Source organism: Dreissena polymorpha, chromosome 4, assembly GCF_020536995.1.
Source record: "Dreissena polymorpha isolate Duluth1 chromosome 4, UMN_Dpol_1.0, whole genome shotgun sequence".
Taxonomy (NCBI): Eukaryota; Metazoa; Mollusca; class Bivalvia; order Myida; family Dreissenidae; genus Dreissena; species Dreissena polymorpha.
The window spans coordinates 128,396,247-128,417,713 of record NC_068358.1 but is presented as its reverse complement, the minus strand read 5'-3'; the positions used below and the strand labels follow the sequence as shown (position 1 = coordinate 128,417,713).

Genomic DNA, 21,467 nt, shown 5'->3' with positions numbered 1-21,467 from the left:
CCAGATAATGTTGCAAAAACTTGTAATCCAATCCCATGCATATTTGATGCAATAAATACGTTTAAACTAAAAACAAATATGCACATATAGATACAGTGATCCAGTAACATATAAAGAAGTATTTGTGCACTTGATATTCAGGGAATAACAAACATTCCATGCCTAAAACGCAACATATTATTGGCATTTATTTTATAAGCATTAATAGCTGCAATACAGTAAAGTGCCGCCTTTGAGACTGCAGATTTTGAGCAATCAAATATTCATAACGGCATTATTTAAAATGCCAGAGTTTAGAAGAGAAAATGGGGCCAGTTGATTACTGAAAGTGTATGATTCTATGTTAAAAAAATATCATGTAGACGGTGACATGTCTAGTCATCTAACACTATATCAACAGCATAAAAATGTGACATTCACCACAATAAAAAAGTTGTGACCGAAATTAGCATGTTTGCCATATAAGCCTAATTTTAACACTTTAATATGGTTGCAAACTATTCTACAAATTGATTCTCAGAATACATGGACTTGAATGCCCCCACAGACCTGGACCCTGTCACTCAGTCTCATATCAAACATGTAATGCCAAATTTAACTGACTTTTATTCTACCGTCCTAAGATTTAGAACGGCCAGTACCATATGTAAAAACATTTATTTTGAATGTCTGCAAACAAATAAGCCATTTAAATGCAGAGATATATAAGAAATGGTGATTTTTGTATCAATGACTATAAAGCAATTCTTTATGGTCATATGTTCTGAAGGACTGAAGTCTAAAAATGTTTGACACAAAGTAATTAAATCACACATGCTAAGTTTTAACACAAAGTCATTGTGTAGTTATTTTTGTTTCCAAAACAAACCACAGAGGAATACATGAGTGTGTTGTGACAAAACCACATTTTTATTGGAAACAATATTATTTGACATCCTATTAATGAACACATCTTTTTCACACCATGACAAGTGTAGTCCTTTTTCAACAGTACAAGACTAGTGAATAAATAAGTATTTCTACCAATTGTCTATATGTGTGCAGAATGGTTGTCTGGTAAATTGCTGCTTTAATTTCATTACATCTACCAAATTCAAAACCAACCAAACTCCATTAATTATGCAAAAAGCACAGAGACTTAAACATACCATGGGTATAAGGATGGGTTATTGATGAATCACAAAATCTATCAACATTACCAGTAAATTAATTCATTGTCATTGTTTGATCCATATAAACTGATAGTTCACACAATGTTATGACAGAAACAAAAAATAATTCTGAATCTGAAAACAACCAACCTCAGAAAAGGTATGATCCACACACAACAATATTGATGGAGAATGTCAACCATACACAACAATGGAGATGGAGGGAATCAATACACAACGTTGTAAGCTCAACATCACCCACAGCATCCCTGTTTGTGAGTTGCCAGTAAAATCAATAGGGTATAAACCCAGTCGATTTCAAGGGATGCCTTCCCTTGTCAACCATTAACTCCCTTGCTTCTTACCTGAAAACCATAGTGATCTGAATTAACCCTTAACATTTTCACTTTAATCTTATAAGAACTTTCTTTGAGGTTAAAAAATTAGACCACGAAACATGCTACATTTTCATTTAATTACTGAGATGAACATTTATTCAAAGACATAAGATCTAAATAAATTATCTATTAGTTACATCTTATGTAAATTATATGCAAATTATGATTTTCTAGTAATTTCAGATTTTTCTTAGTTTTTCTCTAAGCATCAACAATTATGGTAAATAAAGGAATATAATAAAAACACTTTTTTACCTGCCGAATTTTTTCTTCAAGTAGGGTGTGTGTATTTTATATGAATGTAGAGCAGAACACAATTTTTCCTGTGAAAGTTTTCAACTTCATCGTTATTATTTGCTGCGTGTCAGCCATTTTGAATTACACCATTACATCAAAGGGGGGCAACTGTGCTTACAGCAATTGTTATGGCTACACCGTATATTACTATACATGCTAAATAATATAAACAAGAGGGCCAAGATGGCCCTAGTTCGCTCACCTGAGAGGAGTCGGTTCATTCAATCTTTACCAAATGTCAAACTTGACCTAGATATTGTCCAGACAAATATCCTGGTCAAGTTTCATCATTATTTCATCTGCGAGTCATGATCAATGTACCTATGAAGTTTCATGATCCTAGGCGTAAGCATTGTTGAGTTATCATCCGGAAACCATTTTTCTAAGTTGAGTCACCATAACCTTGACAGCCATTGTGTGAATACGTTTTTTGGCACTGTGACCTTGACCTTTGACCTAGTGACCTGATAATCAATAGGGGTCATCTGCGAGTCATCATCAATATACCTATGAAGTTTCATGAACCTAGGGATAAGCCTTCTTGAGTTATCATCTGGAAACCATTTTACTATTTCAGGTCACCGTGACCTTGACCTTTGACCTAGTGACCTGAAAATCAATAGGGGTCATCTGCGAGTCATGATCATTGTACCTATGAAGTTTCATGATCCTAGGCATAAGCATTCTTGAGTTATCATCCAGAAACCATTTTACTATTTCAGGTCACCGTGACCTTTGACCTAGTGACCTGAAAATCAAGGGGTCATCTTCCAGTCATGATCAATATACCTATGAAGTTTCATGATCCTAGGCGTAAGCATTCTTTAGTTATCATCTGGAAACCATTTTTCTAAGTTGAGTCACTGTGACCTTGACAGCCATTGTGTGAATATGTTTTTTGGCACTTTGACCTTGACCTTTGACCTAGTGACCTGATAATCAATAAGGGTCATCTGCGAGTCATGATCAATAAACCTATGAAGTTTCATGAACCTTGGCATAAGCCTTCTTGAGTTATCATCCAGAAACCATTTTACTATTTCAGGTCACCGTGACCTTGACCTTTGACCTAGTGACCTGAAAATCAATAGGGGTCATCTGCGAGTAATGATCATTGTACCTATGAAGTTTCATGATCCTAGGCATAAGCGTTCTTGAGTTATCATCCAGAAACCATTTTACTATTTCAGGTCACCGTGACCTTGACCTTAGACCTAGTGACCTGAAAATCAATAGGGGTCATCTTCAAATCATTATCAATGGACCTATGAAGTTTCATGACCCTAGGCATTAGCTTCTTGAGTTATCATCTGGAAACCATATTACTATTTCGGGTCACCGTGACCTTGACCTTTGACCTTGTGACCGGAAAATCAATACGGGTCATCTGCGAGTCATGAGCAATGTACCTATGAAGTTTCATGATCCTAGGCCTAAGTGTTCTTAAGTTTTCATCGGGAAACCATTTTACTATTTCGGGTCATCGGAAACCATCTGGTGGAGACGGACCGACATGAGCAAAACAATATAACCCCTCTTCTTCGAAGGGGGGGCGGGGCGGGGGGGGGGGGGGGGGCATAATGAGAAAACTTCCCCCCTCCTAGCAGCCATGTTCCAAGATATCATTGGGACAAATCTTCAGACCAAGTTTCATGATGATCGGAAATAATGTGACCTCTAGAGTGTTTACAAGGTCATACATTTCAATATAATTTAAAATAAAACTTCAGACGAACATGTGTCGAAAAATGCGAAATAAGCGAGATATTTAATTCTGAAATAAAAAATGTCTGTACAGTCGAATTCGCCAGAATGTATATCATGCATGTACGATGTGAATCTTAATTTAGTTTAATGGTTGTTTTTAAATTTCTGCAGCGATGTCTATTCATTTGACACACGAACACTAACTCCGATCCTAATAAAAAGACGAATTCTTCGGTTATTGTAGGAAAATATGTACGAAATATCTTCGTCACCATCAGCTCGGGTCGCTAATTTGTCTTTGCTGCATTTTATGTCATTCATCTTCAATGTCTTGCCTATTTTGTGTTATTGTAACATGTATTTCAGGGCCCTCACACTACTTTGGGGGAAGGGGTCAGCAGCCCTTAGGAGGGGGAATTTTCGCGGCGTTTCCCTTTTTGGGGAATTTCTTACTTACTCTCTCATTATTTCATTTGTACATGTTTGCACTATATTCATTGCATTTTTCATAATTTAGTATGTTTGAAAAGATTTAATTGAAAAAGAATTGAGATATAATAATCATGAGACACATCTTTCTATTAAAAAAAAAAAAAAAAAAAAAATTTTTTTTTTTTAGGGGGAATTTTTCCCCCCAAAAGGGGAAAAAAGTATACTTTTCAGGTGGGGGACTGCCGCCGAAATTCGGCGGCAAATTTGATAGATTGAGGGCCCTGTATTTATCAATATATTATCATTCAACATATATAAAAATCGTATAGTCTTGCTTTATATGTTTGACAAAAGAATGCCATATTGTACAGAATCATCAAACATTAAAAAACATATTCAAAAGTTTGCTACATGTATCTTCCAGAATGTAAAACTATCATTTATAATTAATTCCACTTAATCTTCTTGTGCTTAATGCCAAATATCAAGTTGCTATGTTAAATATTGAACAAGAGATGTGTTTGTCAGAAACACAATGCCCCCTTCTGCGCCCTTTTGAAGCCATATATTTGACCTTAGACCTTGAAGGACGACCTTGACCTTACCTTTCACCACTCAAATGTGCAGCTCCATGAGATACACATGCATGCCAAATATCAAGTTGCTATCTTCACTATTGCAAAAGTTATGGGCAATGTTAAAGTTTTCAGACGGAAAGACGGACAGATTGACTGACGGACAGACGGACTGACCGACGGATAGACGGACGGACTGACGGACAGTTCAAAAACTATATGCCACCCTCCAGGGGCATTAAAAAATTATGGCGAATGTTAAAGTTTTCGGACGGAAGGATAGATGCCATATATTAGACTTTTGACCTTGAAGGATGACCTTGACCTTTCACCTTTCAAAATGTGCAGCTCCATGAGATACACATGCATGACAAATATCAAGTTGCTATCTTCAATATTGAAAAAGTTATGGCCAATGTTAAAGTTGTCGGACGGACGAACAGACGCCATATATTTGACATTTGACCTTGAAGGATAACCTTGACCTTCACCTTTCATCACTCAAACTGTGCAGCTTGATGAGAAACACATGCATGCCAAATATCAAGTTGCTAAATTCAATATTGAAAAAGTTATGGCCAATTTAAAGTTTTCGGACAGACGGACAGACGCCATATATTTGACATTTGACCTTGAAGGATGACCTTCACCTTCACCTTTCACCACTCAAAATGTGCAGCACATGCATGCCAAATATCAATTTGCTACATGTATGTTCAATATTGAAAAAGTTATGGTCATGAAAGTTTTCGGATGGACGGACACACTGACTGACGGACAGTTCAACTAATATATGCCACCCTACCGGGGGCATTAAAAGTTATGACCACAAAAGTTTTCGGACGGACAGACTGATATACCGACTAACGGACAGTTCAACTGCTATATGCCACCCTACCGGGGGCATAAAAGTAGACAGAGATATTTATTATGCAACTGTCATGAAAACGGCCCGATAACACATTGCGATCAATATACCGGGGTTACTGTGATTACTGTGAAACACCAAATTAATTTGCTATTTTCACCACACACAAAAATATTGACACATTTTTTTCGTAAATGACAGCGCCATGGCCAATTTCGGACACTGATTTTTTTAGTGCATATTTCACTCAAATTTTCAATTTTTACCGATAAATTTGGACCAAACTAGGGGGTGCGTATTATAAACGAGAGCGTATTATATTCGCGTATTTACGGTATCTTCAAAATAATCAATGAATAACTGTAAAATAATTGATTCCAAGTTATAGATGCTACAAAAGTTATATAAGTGGCTTCATAAATCATAAAAAATTTATTGCAGAGCAATATAAGATTTCATCCAATAATAGAACATGGTAATAATTATATAAAGAAAACATAATTGTATTTTCTTATAAATAAGCTTCAACGTTTACATTAAAACATACAATGAACACGACTGTGCTAAGATTATAACCCATTGTTCAATATTGTAACATTTAAACAGATTAATTTTAAACCAAATTGACATTATTTAAACACACCTGACTTCCAGGAAAACTTGAAAGCATGTCAGGGGATCTTGTTCATACATTTTATGATAACTACTTAATTCAAGTAAACCCATCATTCCAAACTACTTATGAACACTTGTATATGTGGGTGTTGGGAGTTTCCGCATAAATCACAATCGTAATGTTTACTTTTTTTGCGATAAGAAACAATTATACAGATTACAGATTAGTGTTGAATGCAACCTATTGCTAACTCCCACTCATGTTGTTGTTTGTTGAAATATAATTATAAACATGAGGACCCTTGGACACCATGGTTATGGTTTGGGGCTTGATTGGGCAAGAAAACTAAGACCCAAATTAAAGCGCATGGTACAGCTAGGGGTCTCACCGCAGGTTACAGCTAGGGGTCTCACTAGCGCAGGGTACAGCTAGGGGTCTCACCGCAGGGTACAGCTAGGGGTCTCACCGCAGGGTACAGCTAGGGGTCTCAATAGCGCAGGGTACAGCTAGGGGTCTCACCGCAGGGTACAGCTAGGGGTCTCACTAGCGCAGGGTACAGCTAGGGGTCTCACCGCAGGGTACAGCTAGGGGTCTCACCGCAGGGTACAGCTAGGGGTCTCACCGCAGGGTACAGCTAGGGGTCTCACCGCAGGGTACAGCTAGGGGTCTCACCGCAGGGTACAGCTAGGGGTCTCACCGCAGGGTACAGCTAGGGGTCTCACTAGCGCAGGGTACAGCTAGGGGTCTCACCGCAGGGTACAGCTAGGGGTCTCACTAGCGCAGGGTACAGCTAGGGGTCTCACTTCATTTTTAAAACAGGATTCCTAGGACTCCTTACTTGGAAAAAGAAGGAGTCCAAAAGGAAAACGTGGGAGTCCCATTGAATATTGTACACATCTTCAAAATTTCAGCAAAAAAATCAATTTTAATAAATAATGATTATAAAATAATACTTAATGTAATTGTTGGCTTCATTATTAAAAACCAATATTAGACTAGTCCTTACTTGAATGTCCAATTTTAATCTCTGGTCATGATTGAATTTAATAAATTTACATTATTGTAACTCCAATACAACTCTTATGGAACAAAACAACAAACCTGCGTTGAACCACATTTAAAAAAAGTCAGTTTAACACTCTTATTTCCATGTGTTGTCATTTGCAAAAACATCCATATAAACTCTACTATATTCATAACCCACTTGAATGCTGTAAGTGATGTGAATTGCTTGTTACACTGTAACTTCATTATAACTCACTCTCTTATAACCGGGAGGGGGGGGGATGCTTGGATCCTGTTTTTTCTCCACTCTTCCATTTCTGATTAAAATCCGTGTTAAAACATTATAATTATCTTGCAATTAATTTCCAATTCAAACAACAGTAAAACTAGTTAAAACAACAATTTTATAAAACCAGTTAAATACAAGTCTTGATTTATTTAGGTCTCTATGGTTTATGACAAAAGGGCCCTTTCTGCAATTCAGTAGGTTACATTCAACATAATCAACTATTTACTTTGTTCTTCATGTTAAAAAGCTATTAAGAGATTGCACCCATGCCTTTTGGGATTATTTGCTGTATCCTATATGTGTCTGCAACATTTTGGTACATTTCATTGCGGACTATAAGGCAAGTTACAAAAAACATACTTAAACATACACGGGAATTCTAACACTAGATTTTTCGTTGTCTGCTATTATTTTTAATTTATTATGTTCATAGTTAAGTCACTATTTTGTAAAATGACCTCTATATTATCGAAACTCATATTAAACAAGGGCTGTTTGTGAAACACGCATGCCTCCCAAATGGGCTGTCAGTTGTAGTGGCAGCCATTGTGTGAATACGTTAGAAACCATATTACTGCTTCAGGTCACTGTGACCTTGACCTTTGACCTAGTGACCAGAAAATCAAAACGGGTCATCTGCCAGTCACGATCAATGTACCTATTAAGTTCCATGGTCCAAGGTCTAAGCATTATTGAGATACCATCTGGAAACCATTTTACTGTTTCGAGTCACTGTGACCTTGACCTTTGAACTAGTGACCTCAAAATCAATAGGGGTCATCTGCCAGTCATTTTCAATTTACCTATAAAGTTTCATGGTCCTAGGCCAAAGCGTTCTTGAGTTATCATCCGGAAACCATTTTACTGTTTCGAGTCACTGTGACCTGTACCTTTAACCTAGTGACCTGAAAATCTGCCAGTCATGATCAATGTAACTGAAGTTTCATGATCCTAGGCCTAAGCGTTCTCGAGTTATCATCCGGAAACCATTTTACTGTTTTGAGTCACTGTGACCTTGACCTTACCTAGTGACCTGAAAATAAATAGGGATCATCTGCAAGTCATGATCAATGTACCTATGAAGTTTCATGATCCAAGGCCTAAGCGTTCTAGAGTTATCCTACGGAAACAATTTTACTGTTTCGAGTCACTGTGACCTTGACCTCCGACCTAGTGACCTGAAAATCATTAGGGGTCATCTGCCAGTCATGATAAATGTACCTATGAAGTTTCATAAGCCTAGGCCTAAGCGTTCTTGAGTTATCATCCGGAAACATTTAAACTGTTTCGAGTCACTGTGACCTTGACCTTTGACCTAGTGACCTGAAAATCAATAGGGGTCATCTGCCAGTCATGATAAATGTACCTATGAAGTTTTATAATCCTAGGCCTAAGCGTTCTTGAGTTATTATCCGGAAACCATTTTACTGTTTCGAGTCACTGTGACCTTGACCTTTGACCTAGTGACCTGAAAATCAATAGAGGTCATCTGCCAGTCATGATCAATGTAACTGAAGTTTCATGATCCTAGGCCTAAGAGTTCTTGAGTTATCATCTGGAAACCATTTTACTGTGTCAAGTCACCGAGACCTTGACCTTGGACCTAGTGATCTGAAAATCAATAGGGGTCATCTGCAAGTCATGATCAATGTACATATAAAGTTTCATGATGTTAGGCATAAGCGTTCTTGAGTTATCATCCGGAAACAATTTTACTGTTTTGAGTAACTGTGACCTTGACCTTTGACCTAGTGACCTGAAAATAAATAGGGATCATCTGCAAGTCATGATCAATGTACCTATGAAGTTTCATGATCATAGGCCAAAGCGTTCTTGAGTTAGCATCTGGAAACCATTTTACTGTTTCAAGTCACTGTGACCTTGACCTTAGACCTAGTGACCTGAAAATCAATAGGGGTCATCTGCCAGTCATGATCAATGTACCTATGAAGTTTCATAATCCTTGGCCTAAGCGTTCTTGAGTTATCATCCGGAAACAATTTTACTGTTTCGAGTCACTGTGACCTTGACCTTTGACCTAATGACCTGAAAATCAATAGGGGTCATCTGCCAGTCATGATCAATGTACCTATGAAGTTTCAGGATCCTTGGCCTAAGCATTCTTGAGTTCTCATCCAAAAACCATTTGGTGGACGGACCGACAGACATGTGCGAAACAATATACCCCCTCTTCTTCGAAGGGTGGCATAAAAAAAATTGAGGCAGGCTTTGTTCAAAGAAAATTTTGTTTTGTATTCTGTAACGCATTTGACATAGGATTTAGGGCAGGAATAAAATTGGGGTACAGAATAAAATGGCCTGGTACTTTACATATATTTACTGTATGCCATAATGCTTGCTTTTGAGTTGTGGCTAATTTTCATGAAGTTGTTGAATCACAATTTTTTTTTTAAATACATGTATATGACTATGAATCATTATAAACATAATTATTAACCTTTGGTCTTTATATATATTGCTTTTTTTTCGAAAAGCTGTTTGTAAAACATGCATGCCCCCCCCCCATATGGGCTGTCAGTTGTAGTGGTAGCCATCGTGTGAATACTTTTTTGGCACTGTGACCTTGACCTTTGAGCTAGTGACCTCAAAATCAATAGGGGTCATCTGCGAGTCATGATCAATGTACCTATGAAGTTCCATGATCCTAGGCGTAAGCTTTTTTGAGTTATCATCCGGAAACCATTTTATTGTGTCAAGTCACCGTGACCTTTGACCTAGTGACCTGAAAGTCAATAGGGGTCATCTGCGAGTCATGATCAATGTACCTATGAAGTTTCATGATCCTAGGCGTAAGCGTTCTTGAGTTATCATCCGGAAACCATTTTTCTAAGTTGAGTCACCGTGACCGTGACCTTTGAACTAGTGACCTGAAAATTAATAGGGGTTATCTGCGAGTCATGATCAATGTACCTATGAAGTTTCATGATCCTAGGCATAAGTGTTCTTGAGTTATCATCCGGAAACCATTTTACTATTTCCGGTCACCATGACCTTGACCTTTGACCTAGTGACCTCAAAATCATTAGGGGTCATCTGCCAGTCATCATCAATGTACCTATGAAGTTTCATGATCCTAGGCCTAAGCGTTTTTGAGTTATCATCAGGAAACCATCTGGGGAACGGACGGACATACGGACGGACATACGGACGGACATACGGACGGACGGACCGACATGTGCAAAACAATATACCCCCTCTTCTTCGAAGGGGGGCATAATAACTAATCGATTCCATTTAGTGTCAAACCACCATCTTGAATTAGGTTTTTGTTGAAATGTGTATTCCGATTGGGTATTACAATTTAAAGATTTGCATACTATAAATAGCCTCAAAACTGACATTGCAGAGGAGGTTAATATCTTGTAAAAAATTTCAACAGACGATGTTGTATGGAAAATTATAACTAATAAATAAATGATGTTGTCTTACTTAGGAACACTAAATGAATAATTTATAAGAGAAAACATTTGATAAAGAGTTCTGATGAATTACAATATTGACCTGTTTTTGTCGCATTTTTGATCAGCAAAACGATGGTGACCTGGTCAAAACTTTTTTCCGTAACAACTGGATCATTTTGGAACATTATATCACGTGATATTATGCTATCTCTATAACCACCACTCAAAAAGAACCCACGACTCAACAAGAACCTACCTAATTGCAATAATTCAACTCTCAGCGTTCTAACCAAAGGGGTTGCTGAGAGTTCCAATGAGCTGTCTTTTGATGAAAGGTGCACAATTTGATCAACACTGAAAATGCTAAGAAACACTGATTCTGCAAAAACTTATCAATGTTTACCTACCAAAAGTACAAACTCATGCAAATGGTACCATTAAAACAAGAAATCATGGCTTTTAATTTACTTTGTTATCATTTTGTAATCCATAATATTGTAAAACTGTCATAATGATGCAGACAAAAAGTGATGCAGTCGGTTAATTTTGACCCATATATTTGACCTTGAAGGATGACCTTGACCTTTCACCACTCAAAATGTGCAGCTCTATGAGATACACATGCATGCCAAATATCAAGTTGCTATCTTCAATATTGCAAAAGTACTCATCAAATGAGCGATTTTGGCCACATATATTTGACCTCTGACCTTGAAGGATGACCTTGACCTTTCACCACTCAAAATGTGCAGCTCCATCAGATACACATGCATACCAAATAGGAAGTTGCTATCTTGAATATTGAAATATTGCAAAAGTGTACATTAAATGAGCGATTTTGACCACATATATTTGACCTTTGACCTTGAAGGATGACCTTGACCTTTCAGCACTCAAAATGTGCAGCTCCATGAGCATGCCAAATATCAAGTTGCTACCTTGAATATTGAAATATTGCAAAAGTGTACATTAAATGTGCGATTTTGACCCATATATTTGACCTTTGACCTTGAAGGATGACCTTGACCTTTCACCACTCAAAATGTGCAGCTCCATGTATACATATGCATGCCAAATATCAAGTTGCTATCTTCAATATTGCAAAAGTTATTGCAAATGTTAAAGTTGGCGCAAACCAACCAACAGACCAACCAACAGACCAACCAACAGACCAACAGACAGGGCAAAAACAATATGTCCCCCACTACTATAGTGGGGGACATAATAAAAATGTCAGCAAGAATAGTGTGATGAAACATGGTTGTGTTTTTTAGGTTGCATGCAAAGGCTCAAGTCTGTAGGCTGCCATTCAGGTAAATGTATTTGTGTTTTTGAAGTTTATTCATTGCTTTTCTTTACCTCAGTCACAAATAGACACCGATCACCGTCCGATCAGCGGCCGATGTATTTTTCCGCTCATCGGGCTGGCGACCGGCCGATGATCGCACGGAAACTGGGCCAATTTGTAGCATCGGGCGGCGTCCGGATTAATTTTAAGTCTCACTTAAAATTTTACCCGACGTCGGGCCCGGGAAGGAATCGAGATGAGATCGAAACAAGATCAGACGATCAACGCATGGGTATCGCCCGGCGATCGCCCGACATCGAATTTATTGAACGTGTATCGGTAAAAGTTAAGGTATTTCCCAGAGGCATATAAATCGGCCGGCGACCGTCTGATTGCCCGAGGGCCTCCGCACAATGCCCGACGGACACCGGACGATGCTCTTTATGATACACGTACGATGAATCCTATGTCGGGCGCACGCCGGGCGATAACCGTTCGTTGAACGTCCGATCTTTTTTTATATCTCAACTCGATTCCTTTCCTGGCCCGATGTCGGGTAAAACAAACTGTGATATAAAAAATTAATTCGGACGCCGCCAATTCCTAAAAAATGACCCGATGTGCGTGCGATCATCGGCCGGAGCCAGCCCGATGAGCGGGAAAAAACGTCGGCCGCTAATCGGACGGTGATTAGTGTCTATTTGCGGCTGAGATTTTTAACTTTGTCACTCATCGGACGGCAGACCGCTCCAACGTGTCCAGTCTTCCCGATGCCTGGAGATCAGACACATTGGCCGGCGACCGGATTATTTGTGACTGAGGCATTAATTGGTTACGAACAACGTCTGTTTTGAGATGTGTACAAAATCTGTGCACAAAACTGCAATTGTGTTTATGAAGGGGTGCATATGTACTCCCAGAGCCGCCAGAGCAAAAAATATCAAAGGCTCTGGGAGTAGTTTATATGGACTAGAACCTCACAGTACCATAATCATTTTCAAAATAATCATTTTACCATACTCAAGTTTTTTTAAATCATAATTCTAACAACGTAAAAGGCAAGAAAAATTGTATATGGCAAGAAATATTTTACATTTTTTTTATGTCTTTTATAAAGGGACCCTGAAGGAATTTGATTAAGCATAAACAGCTATACATAAATATGCAACGCCCATGGTCCGGACCGGGTGATGGACTTTTCGTGCCACTACCAGTTCGTGCCACTTATATTTGTGTAGGAGGGCATTGGACGTTTCGTCCCACTGATAATATATAGGCGGATAGGTGTGAATAATTTACCGTATAGGCGTGAATCATAACGGAATACTTTCGCACCTTTGATTGTTACATCTGTTCAATGTTAAAACAACAAGGACATCAGTTTCCTCAAGAAGAGAAAATTGTCGCTCTTTGCCGCATATGCCATGGTGAGGGTCCGTCCTCTGGTATTACCGTATTCAGGGGACATTCCTTTACTTAAACGTCGAGCGGGACATTCAGCTGATTGATCTCCCGATGGGTTACATTGAAGGTCCTATCTTCTCAGTGTTCTCCGTAAAAAACGGAGTAGCCAGCGATAGTAACAGAGTAGCCGGCGATAACGCACACTGCATGCCGTGTTCACAAGCCGCGAAGCGGCGAGCGTGGTAGGTTCGGGAGGGGTATCCCCTCCGTCCAGGGGGGCATGGGAAAAAAATTGAATTAAAGGAGCGAAATGGTGATCTGGAGCACTTTAGTGTGTTTTTTTTTATTATAGTAATAAAGCATTTGTCATAGAAAATGAAATATTTATTTGAAATCTCTAAAATTTAAAAAATGCATTTAAATTGCAACTTTTTTATTTCAACAATCTGAATCAGAGTTAGAGTCAGAGTCATGCGCTATTTCAAGGGCTTGGTGCGCACGCTTATATTAAAATACATAACTATTCTTTATACAAAGGCGTGTAAAATTATCCATTGCTAATACACAGTATTAATTTGAAAAAACAAACTTGTTATATATCAAACGTGTCCGACACACGTATCTCATAGAAACATCTTTATAAATATGACAGATTTTGTACTGGTATAAACAAAGCAACTTCACGTAGCAGCCGTTAATAAATGCAGAAGAACATCTACAAAGTCTACCGGTTACATGCAAGGTGCTGAGTTATAAATGATTTCTGCTGAGTTATAAATGATTTCTCACAAGAACTAATAAGTTTTGATCGTATATAATGGGTCTATTTATGGATTGTTCATTCTACCTTGAATTCGCCTACAAAAATCGGCGAGGGTTCTTTGGCTTGTGTCTACTTGGCACTGTGTAAGTCTTTTTTTTAGGTGAAGGCATCGTGACGTCTACTTCTTAACAACTATTTCAAACAAACGCTTCAAATACAGCGCGTTGATTGGAAAATGACCGGTCAAAATTAAATTAGCCAGCCGTAAACTTACCATAGTTAGCTAAAAATACCTCTGTGTTCGTAAATCTTGACGTCTACCTCTTAACAACTATTTCAAACAAACGCTTGAAAATACAGCGTGTTAATTGGAAAATGACCGGTCGAAATTAAATTAGCCAGCCGTAAACTTACCATAGTTAGCTAAACATACCTCTGTGTTCGTAAATCTCCGTCATAAACGTGCGTGCAATAAAGCGCCAAAAAACTGTTACCTAAAGATACGAACTATCGATAGTTAATCCGTGCTTGTCTCTGCGCGAAAATTATGCGCATTAGAATATTAACTTCGAGCTAGTTTGTTTAAACACAAAAGCGAAAATATCGCGTCAAAATTCGTATAAACACAGGCGTTTTTGTGGCGTTTCGATTGTATACTTTTGGGAAAAGTAGCCGGCGCCTAGATAATTAGTAACCGGCGAAATCGCCGGCCGCCGGTGCTTCCGGAGAACACTGTCTTCTACTACATCTGAACGAGAGTCCATTGATAGTTCTGACAATATAGAAATGTCTTTTGTAGCCTCTGGAATTTCTGGCACCTCTGGCGTAAAATCCATAGGGATCTCCACTATCTCCGGTACTTCTGGCATAACATCCATAGGGATCTCCACTATCTCCTGTACCTCTGGCATAACATCTATAGGGATATCCAATATCTCCGGTACCTCTGGCGGAACTTCCACTAGTCAGCTACATTCGCAAGATTTTCACATAACGACGACATCCCCTTTATCATTTTTCGATACTGTCGGAGACTGACACCAGTCTCACACGACAGATATTGCCATCGTTCACATACATAACATGAGATGGCTTTATCTTCTTCACTAACATTCTGTGCACAGTACACACAAGGATATTTGCAAGCCATTATTGGTTTTGTGAATTCAACGACCTAATTGATAGTTTGTGAGTCGATAGTAAAGCATAAGCTGTTCGGAAAAGTTAAAGACCAACTTCATTTTATTAGTTCTTTATTGAATAAATTGTATTGATGTTCATTCATGTTATATTATTATTTATGTATATTATATATACATACATGTACACAGAAAGCATAAAAAATAGTCAGTGGCAAGTCGTACGGCCCCATACGTGTTGGGCTCAAAACGGACTATTGTTATGAAAGTGTCTCATTTATGTCATGATCATTCCATTTCCAAGCGTTCATCATTGAGGTTACAGAATACTAAACAATCTCTTGCACGACGGTTACAGGTATATTGCATTCACTGCATTAAAGAAAACCATCTCATACCATGATAACCATACATGCCATACGTCCCGATCTCGGCGGGACAGTCCCGCTTTTGGGCCCTTTGTCCCGCCGTCCCGATATGAGACGATTTGTCCCGACATTCGTAAAAAACGATGTAAGGTCTATAGGTTCCCAATAAAATTCGCTATTCAAGCTCTGTTTCGCTAACACTTACCCCCGCTTATCCCTTTATTGCCCCCAATTAACTATCCGATTCTACTTATCGTGTGTACCAGTGTTGTTTATGACACCTTATCTGCGATTTATCGGCTAATTATTGATTTCATCAGGCATTCACACCATGGTGGTCTTCAAGATAGTGGTCGCTTATTGCTATCGATAGTTGTATTATAATGAAATAAATGTTGAAATTGTGTTTATTTTTGTATTTGTTGGAAACGGTTTACAAAACAATTGTTTTGTAAAATTAACGCTGCGTCATTAATGAGTCTTTAACATTCAATGTTTAGTTCATAAATGGCGGGATAATCCGAATGTGCAATATACCAAAATCGCAACAAACAGTCCAATAAGTGATACCCATCCTGTCTAGTGTAATTGGGTGTAATTGTAATAAAAACAACGAGGTGCTATGCATGACAGTTTGACCCTACTCCAATTAAGCTAAAAACAACGAGGTGCTATGCATGACAGTTTGACCCTACTCCAATTAAGCCGCTACAATTGACAAGTAACAAACTGCGCATGGATACATGCTTAAAAAACATCGCAACAAACAGTAAAAGTGGTACCCATCTTGTCTTGTGTTATTGTAATAAAAACAACGTGTTGTTATTCATGACAGTTTGACACTACCCCAATACAGCGCCTGACAATTCACAATTCAGTTTAATCTGTATATATAAGAAGAAAACAAAATATGATTATTAACATTAGAGAAAAATAATTCGAGTAAAGCATCCATAGACTTCTTTTGTCCTTTTGTTTTTGTTGGTGTAAAAACGGTTGAGGCGTTGTTGAGAGTTAAAATGAACACAAAGACGGTTTGCACCAAAAACCTACCTCGGAAATGTGTACGGCCGCGCATTCCGTGTGTAACTGATGTAACTGTTCGGTAGATAGTTTACTGTAACCCGTAATTTCAGTGTACTGGATAGCCTCCCTCGCGTTAATGTTTGCCATTGAAATTAATATAATGAGTATTGTTGTCGTAATGTTCCAGATTTTGTACTATAAAAGATGAATATTATCCTCGTTGTTTGCTATTGTATTACTTTATAAAACTGTTATTGTTATGTTTTAGATTCCATTCTTCATATCAGATGTTTTGTGTCTTGAATAAAAGTATCAAGAGTATTTGTTAGTACTATACTATACTGACTACAGTAAAGGTGGAATGATAGATCGTTTTAGGTGTCCCGCTTTTTGGTCAAATGTCCCGACAATTTTTATGGAATGTCCCGCTTTGGACCTAAAAAATTATGGCATGTATGATGATAACTTATATCAGTCTTAATTCATTATTATAAAATTGATATGTTTTTTTTATGTTAAGAAACCAACATACATACACACGTCGAAGCAATTCCTAACGTCACTAAAAAAAAATATGTTCCATTGTTTACATTTGTGAAGTGCGTGGAATGAATACATCTGTGTAAATGGGCAATAAATTAGTTCCAAAGAGTTGCATCAAAACTCGCAAGTTTTTGCACGATTTATCGTACATTTAAAAGTCATATTTCTTAATTTAATGCATGCGATCTTAAATATCCAATCAAATATACATTGAATACGTTTGTTTGGTTTTACCTATTTTATAGACAAAATGGCAAGCTGAGCATTTCGCAGAGTTGTATGTGAGAGCAAGGAACAACAATTCTGCGTGGAGATTGCCTAATATCATTCACACCTCTACGCCTATATATTATCAGTGAGACAAAACGGCTACCCCTTTTCAACACAAATATCAGTGGCACGAACTGGCAGTGGTACCAAAGACCTAGATAACACAGATTGGAATCTCTCGTCTCCGCTATAGCGATATGCGATAATATCTATCGGCGGACGCGGGTCACGTGACATTGATTTTGGAGATGCCGGTGTACCTGTAGATTATTCCCTGTTCCAGCTGCTGTCGGCCATTTTCTTATAAAGCAAACAATTATTCTTCGTAATTAGTCGTTAATATTTGATGTCGTAGGGTATTCTGAGCATGATCTGGTTAGTTTATATTATTTTGATATTGTTATTAACAATATTAATGTGTTAATTAGTGTTTTTAGCGCTCGGTTGTCAGTTTGCAGAGCAATGAATGCCTGAAAGCGCAACGTTACGAACTTTACGTAGTGAGCAAAGTCGGTCTCCGAAAAAAGACATATTGAATATTTTGTGTGTGATTAGAAATAAGTATTTATTTTCTGCCTTGATAATTTTTTAGGTTTTGGTAGTTATTATTCTAATTAATTATTAATTTATCGGAATTTGAAAGAGAACACTGGATTCGTTCATTTTCGATAATTTTTGAAAAATTGAAAGGCCCGAAGCATTTTTCTATAAACTTCTTCATTAAGCATCACGTATTGATAACGTAAGATTTTTATGCTAGGTGAGATGTTAATCTATGTATGATTTATAAAAAGTAGACGAAAATGAGGTATTTTAAAGGATTTTGCCTTTGTACAATTTGTACTATTTATACTGTTATTTCATTCAATAAAGTGGTTTGTATTTTGTTGAAACACTTTTCTATTTTATTTCTCATCCCATATATTTGAAGTAAGATTTTTATGCTAGGCAAGATGTTAATCTAAGTATAGATTTAAACAAACTACAAGAAAATATTCAATTTAAAGGATTTGGCCTTATACAATGTTGGTACAATTTTAAGCTCTTTTCTTCTGTTGTACAATATTGCTGTCAAACGTGTTTTTGTTCTTATTGATAAACTTTTTCATTTTTCATCCCAAATCGATTAAGTCAGATTGTTATGCTTGGTGATATGTAATTCTAGGTATGATTAATAAAAAGTAGACGAAAATAAGTCATTTTAAAGGATTTTGCCTTTGTACATTTTGTACAATTTTATACTGTTATTTCATTCAATAATTTTTCACACCTGTCGCCAAAGTGGTTTGTTTCTTTGTGAAAACTTTTCCATTTCTCATCCCATATCGTTGAAGTAAGATTTTTATGCTAGGCAATATGTTTATCTAAGTATAGATTTAAACAAACTACAAGAAAATATTCAATTTAAAGGATTTGGCCTTATACAATGTTGGTACAATTTTAAGCTCTTTTCTTCTGTTGTACAAGATAGCTGTCAAACGTGTTTTTGTTCTTTTTGATAAATTTTTTCATCCCAAATAGATTAAGTCAGATTTTTATGCTTGGTGATATGTTAATCTTGGTATGAATTAATTAAACTGGAGGATAATGTTCATTTTAAAGGATTTTGGCCTTGTACAAAGATGGTACAATTTTAAGCTCTTTTACCCTATTATACACACATGTTGTCAAACGTGCTTTGGTTCATTGTGAAAAACTTTGTCATTATTCACCTCAAATTGAAGAAATAAGATTTTTATTCTGGGTAATATGTTTATCTTGGTATGAATAAAAGAACTAGATGAAAGTACAATGCTGTGAGATGACTATAAAAACCACAAATTGTCATTGTTAAAAGCGTAAGCAATAGCAGAGCACACGTTATTAGTTTCAATATTCCCATACTGATAGTCCTGATGTTAAACTTCTGGTACAGACCTATAGTCCCAGGTTATTTCAAATTACCGGTATTCAGTGACTTTAAAGCATCTCTCAGGCTGGCGGATGTTTTCTTTTCATTTTTTGCACTTTTCTCAGTTTTCTTATTTATTAGTTTTGTAATTGCAAAACCTCTTACAGTAAGAAATATATAGTCTTGTATTCGCATGAACAAATTGGACACACATATATATCTTTCTTATCAACACTAACACTATGTTTATCAGTACAAACAGAGTCATTGTCAGTATAGTCCCCTTCAAAAAGCTCATCAAGGTCTAAATCACTATCACTCCAAGCGAAAAAATCAGGGTCTCTGTTACGCGACATGATTACACAAATGATACAGAATTTAAAAATGTAAAATCCAAAATATGTACTAGTATGTCCAACTTATAAGATACACAATCGAGAATAGCCTTTTTTTAAACAGTTTTATACAGCATTTCACTGTGTTTATAACGTACTATTATAAACAAGTATATTAAAATCTAACACATTCACAACAAAGACTTACCTTAATTGGACATCACAATGACATATAAAGAATGAATTCGCCGGCCGCGGCCACTGATCACACAATTAAAATCAATCAACAACGCAAACTGATAATTGAAGTAAGAATCCCTTCCTTTAATTAATTCTCAAGAGTAAAGAAAAAAAAACACACAATGCATCTTCAGTTCGCTAATTGATCCGACGATTAACACGCGCGTGAAATGTTGTTTTTTTTTTCTTTTCGCGAAATCCTAGCCCACGATACTGAAAGCTTAATTTAATTACCAAAAGAAAAAAACTGGATTACAAACAAAACTTTAATAACCTATAACTCATGAATTAAATCTCAATAAAAAAGAGAATTAAACAATTGAAAAAAATCTACACAATCAATATTGAAATAAGTCGAACTAAAACCGTTTTTGGATCGAACGATCATAGCATTTATTATACTGTAATGTTGTTTTAATCAGAGACCTAGATCTATGTGTCCAAATATATCTATCCTTTTTGAAATAATAATATTTTATAAGGTTTTAACTGTCTGAAATACCAAATTATACAAGAATATTTTATCAGCAAAAGCCTTTCAAATAAACTATTCAACAGCATTCTCGCCGCGATTTGGAAGTTCTTAGCGCAATTGCTTCAATGATCGTAGCATTATGAATTCTTATTGTAGGTAAATAAAATCGAGATTTTATAAAAACATAATTACTCATGTTTCTAGGAAACTTAATTTTATGAAAATCGGATCATTATTTACCAAGTTACAGCCGCCTTTCTACATTTTCGCATAACTTTTCTCGATAATCGTAGCCGTTGCTACTGACGCGTCGCTATCTTATCGCAATCGTGATACACCGGCTATCTCCGGACTACTCCGATTGATTCATGGAATAAATCGTCTGCTGATCCCAAGTGTTCTTATCAGTTTCTCGACCACGTGACCCCGCCGAGAGATAGCCCGATAAGGCGCGAAGTTTCCAATCTGTGTTATATATAGGTCTTTGGTGGTACGAAACGTCCTTAAAGTGAAACCGTCTGGACCTTGTAGCTCAGAAAAAAGCCATGAAAATTTGGAATTCCACGATTACGAAACTTAACATTATCATTTCTTATACTATTTCGTACATGCTTGTCGTCAATTCCACTTGAAAACTCGCAGGGATTTTCCTGTATATTGTATCTACTATAACTATCTAGATAATTTCCTCGAACAGTCCTTCCTGGAACAACGTTACCTCCCTTTGCGTAGACGAATCGGTTGTCGGCGCTATCGGCCCCAAGCTCTTTCGACCCCATTTTTTTTAGGAATATTCGGCCGCAATTTCAGGCTCATTCGGCCCAAGTACCACGCTTTTTCGGCCCTATTTTTATTTGAATAAATCGTTGAAAACATGTTGGTCGAAACTCTTTTAAACTATGAAATATTGTTTGTTACAGTAATATATTATCTTTATTGAGGATTAATCCATTTGAAAAAAGATT

At 37.0% G+C, this 21,467-nt stretch overlaps 1 protein-coding gene across 4 annotated transcripts in view; it reads right to left on the bottom strand.

The window, feature by feature from the left end:
- Positions 1–21,249, bottom strand: part of LOC127876424 (semaphorin-2A-like) — a 169,280-nt gene extending 148,031 nt beyond the window's left edge. For 2 of the 4 annotated variants that reach the window (XM_052421699.1, XM_052421702.1), the window contains exon 1: positions 21,111–21,249. The gene's annotated coding sequence lies outside the window, so the exon portion shown is untranslated. Of the gene's footprint in view, positions 1–1,301; positions 1,358–7,145; positions 7,164–21,110 lie in introns of those variants that run through there. The other 2 variants (XM_052421701.1, XM_052421700.1) reach the window with 2 other exon arrangements.
- Positions 21,250–21,467: the final 218 nt, after the last annotated feature.